This window comes from Beta vulgaris, chromosome 8 (assembly GCF_026745355.1).
Source record: "Beta vulgaris subsp. vulgaris cultivar EL10 chromosome 8, EL10.2, whole genome shotgun sequence".
NCBI classification, from domain to species: Eukaryota; Viridiplantae; Streptophyta; class Magnoliopsida; order Caryophyllales; family Amaranthaceae; genus Beta; species Beta vulgaris.
The window spans coordinates 57,556,290-57,560,572 of NC_079209.1; the positions used below are offsets into that span (position 1 = coordinate 57,556,290).

The following is a 4,283-nucleotide window of genomic DNA, read 5'->3' on the forward strand; positions in this document are numbered from 1 at the left end:
TTTTATCATCCCCAAGAATCAACTTAATTTCTATACCAAGATATTGGGTGGAAATTAAGGGGATCCTTCATTAGGGGTTTTCCAAACTTATCGAATCTCTTAATCAATTAACTAAAGACCATTCGAGAGATGATTTAGTTGATAGATTAAGCGATTACTCTTGAGGACCATTCGAGAGAGGACTCAAGTATTTTGGAGGAGAACTAAACCTTGCATAATCGTCTTTGTTGCTTCACAATCGCATTAACAATCATCATCCGTTCTTATTCATACTAGTAGCCTTAACTCTAGTGTCTTTATTTGATATTTAAACTCGTATTAGTTGCTTGTTCTTGTTATTAGTTAGTCTTAATTGATACCAAAATCTTTCAAACCCCCAAAAACTTCTTCAATTAGGCAGTCTAGACTTGTTAGACTTTAACCAATCCCTGTTTCCCTGTGGATCGACCCTTGACTTGCCCTTACTATTCTCTTAGTAATTGCTTGTTAGGACTATAAATATTGTTTGGAAAGCGGTTCTTAGTGCCTTAACGACACACTAAAAACCTCCTATCAAAATGGCGCCGTTGCCGGGGAAGCCGTGCTATTGATTGAAGTATAATTTAGTTTAGTTTGCTTAGTTGATTTTTATTTTATTTTCTTTTTAACTGTGGTTGTTATTTGCTAATCCTCTGCTTAGCTTTGTTGTGTTACATGAGAAGAAGAACTCACGGTTCACCCACATTGCCTCTAGATCTTGAAATCGACCGTACGTTGCGAAAGCTTCGGAAGAATTTGGGAAATCTGACTTTGGGGTCCGAGCCTTCTTCACCAATCTCAAGTACATCAAGTGAAGTTGAATCAGAAATGGGTGAAGAAAATTTTAACACCCCCAAATTTCTCACTTTTGGAAAACATATATTTAATACAAAACTCCTTGAGAAACTTGGGAGTATTACTGCCACGTGATAACGTTAAAGGCTTTAATACTAACTACTAACTGAACTTTAAACTGATGCAGCGGAATAACTGAACTAACTTCTCTTTATAAATATAAACTTTATTGTACAACTATGACGACAATAATAAAGAAAATAAAATAACAACTCCTTGACTAATTATGATTCCTCACTAGCTCCCCCATATGAAGTATGCATCAATCAACCTGTAAAATCTGCTCACCAAAAGGGTCATCACAGGGACAAAGCCATAAAACAAAACAAAACAAAACAAAACAAAAGCGTGTCAGTAAAAATACTGAGTACATGTATATGCGGAAATTTAAATACTTTACTAAACATTCAAAATACTCATATAAACCTTCCTTGTATACTTGAAATAATTTGTATAATAAACTCCTTGGATACTTGTATAATATAAAGTATATAACCTTGATAAAAATCCTTTTTCCTTGCCTAGGTACCTTGCCTAAAGTGTGCACACCCCCCAAGTTTAGTATTCCTTACTGAGTCTATTACGAGGGGAACTACCTTGTCCACATGACTTATACAAAAAGTACATGGGTAAATAATATAATAGCTACCGTTCTTGCTAATAAATAACAAGCCGTGGCCTCTTTATAAATTGTGATCATAAAAGATCATATATCTAATAAAAATCCTTCTGAAATAATCCTCCTTTAAAAAGAATAATAATTCTTAAAACTTAGCCATACAAAGGCATAAATAAAATAACTTGCTCAAGGGTTAAATTAAACCTTTGAAAAATAATAATAGTTCAAAAACACTCCTTTTTAAATATATAAACATGAAACTAAAGATCAAACTCCTTCTAAAATATTTGAATATAAATTCAAAGATAAAACTTTATAAATATATTAAATGAAATACATAATTCAAAGTTCATAAATAAAATTTATAAACATTCAAACATGTTCATATAAAACAGATGCAGTTCATAATAGAACTCATAAAAACATCTATTTCAATCCAAAGTATTTTCCTAAAAACATGATACTACACTTGCAAAAACAATTATTAAAGATCTACAAATACACGCACCTTGAAAATTAATAATAACTACTATGAAGAAGAGAAAAGGTAGGCTAAGAGGGAGAGAAAGTTTAAACTTGAGAAAAGAGATTTATTTCTCAAATTTGGTGTGAAGAATATGATGGGTGGAGACCCCTATTTATACTAGTTGGAAAAGTAGAATCGGAATAGGATTAGGAAACTAAAAGATAGATTTAGGGAAAAAGATAAACTAATCTAACTAAGATATAAACTAATAGGTACACTTATCCAACTAAGATTAGGAAAATATATAAATTATCCCATATACATAATTATCTAAGATAAAATAACTAAAGATAAAATGAAAAGTACAATTAACAAAACTTAACAAACATCTTCACTAAATGGCGTGCTTCTTAGCTCCGCCGGATTTTTTTTTATTTTTTTATTTTTTTCTTTTTGCAAACCTTTTTTTTTTTTTTTTTGGAATTGTTTTTAAAACATTTTTAATATTTGTTACCAAAGTACTTGGGTTTTAAAACTAGTAAACTTAGGCCCAAATATCTATTTGGGCTAAAATTTATTTTAAATACTCAAAATATTTCTAAAAAACTCTTTTAAAAGCCTTTTAAATATATAAAAAGTCTTTTTAACAACCAAAACTTTTCTAAAGATATAAATATTAACTTACTAAAAATACGGAGTATTACAAAAATCCACAACTGTTTAGGGATTTCGGAAATCCGGGTTCCTATGTTCTTCAAGGTGGAATTCGACTCCCGACCACCACTACAAATTTCAGCATTCACCCTCAGTATACTCGGATGGTGAAAGCAGAGCAGTTTTGTGGGGGGTCAGATGAAGATCCTCTAGACCATCTCGACAGGTTTCTTGAGATCTGTGCCATGATAACACTAATGATGTCTCTCCTGACTACATCAAGATGCACCTGTTCCGGTCCTCTCTTACCGGAAAAGCAAAGTCATGGCTCAAGAGCTTGCCTGCTAATTCCCTCACTACATGGGAAGAAGTCACGATGGCATTCTTGAAGAAATACTTCCCGGAGTGGAAGACTGCGGAATAAGGAGGAAGATCTCCTCATTTGAGCAAAGAACGATGAGACACTTGCCGAAGCTTGGGAGCGGTTCAAGGAGATGATCCGTTCATGCCCACACCATGAGTTCAACAAGAATCTACTCATGCGATTTTCTTCTATGATGGTCTTGATCCGATTTCACGGGCCAATCTTGATGCTGGAGCGGGAGGTCAACTATCTAAGATCCCGCAAGAACAACTTGAGTCCACAATTGAGGAGTGATCAAGAACTACTCATGGGGTGGAAGACGAAGAGGTGCTCAACCTAAGAAGAGCGGAAAGTTTGAAATTGACCCCATGGATCAAATTCAAGCTAAGATGGACCAACTCGATAAGAAGCTCTCCAAGATCAATCTTGCATCGTCTACTCCTTCACAGGTAAACTCTTTTTCTTGTGATATTTGTGGTGGTACTAACCATGATACTTCTTATTGTGGAGGTACCCATTCGGAGCATGTGGCGGCAATTAATTCAAGAGGAGATGGATATCAAGGAAACAAGGGTATAGGAACAATCAACAAGGAGGTTGGAGACAACCTCAACAAAACTACACCCAAGGATTCAACCAACCTCAACAAGGATGGAATCAACCTCAACAAGGGTACAACCAAGCTCACAACCAAGGGTTTGCGCAAGGGTATAACCAAAACCAAAACTATAACCAAGGTGGTTCCTCCTCACAAGGGTCCAACACATACCAAGCTCCACATCAAAGGACCAACAACCCAAAACCTCCCTCCAATCTTCCTTTCCCCAAACAAAATCCCGAACCTACACCATCTTCCGATCCAACCTCTCTCCAAATTCTCCAACAACTCCAATCCATGAACCAAATTCTCCAAAACCATGAGCAAAGGTTTCAAGAGCTACAAGCCCACAACAAAATGCTTGAAACCCAAATTGCCCAAGTAGCTGAGAAGAATCCCTCCACCCCCACAAATCAACTTCCAGGCAAACCATTCCTAACCCCAACCTCCATCAAGCCAAAGCCATTCATTTGAGGTCGGGAACAAGTTATGCGGGTCCTAAGATGCCGAATGGGGAGTTAGAGCAGGATGGAGAAGCTGAGGTTGTTGAGAAGGAGGTGGAGCTGAGGAAACTGAGAAAGAGGACGTTGAGGAGAAGGATGAGTCACATGTTCAAGTTGGTGACAAAAACACATTGCCATCACCTCCACCAACCAAATCCTATGTGCCTCCGGTTCCCTATCCTCATAGGTTGGTAGAGAGAAAGTTG

The 4,283-nt window shown here is 36.2% G+C and overlaps 1 non-coding gene across 1 annotated transcript; it reads right to left on the reverse strand.

The window, feature by feature from the left end:
* Positions 1-3,029: 3,029 nt before the first annotated feature.
* On the reverse strand, positions 3,030-3,135 carry LOC125492980 (small nucleolar RNA R71). The gene has a single exon (XR_007269365.2). It is a non-coding gene; the product is annotated as a small nucleolar RNA R71 (small nucleolar RNA).
* Between the last annotated feature and the right edge of the window lie 1,148 nt (positions 3,136-4,283).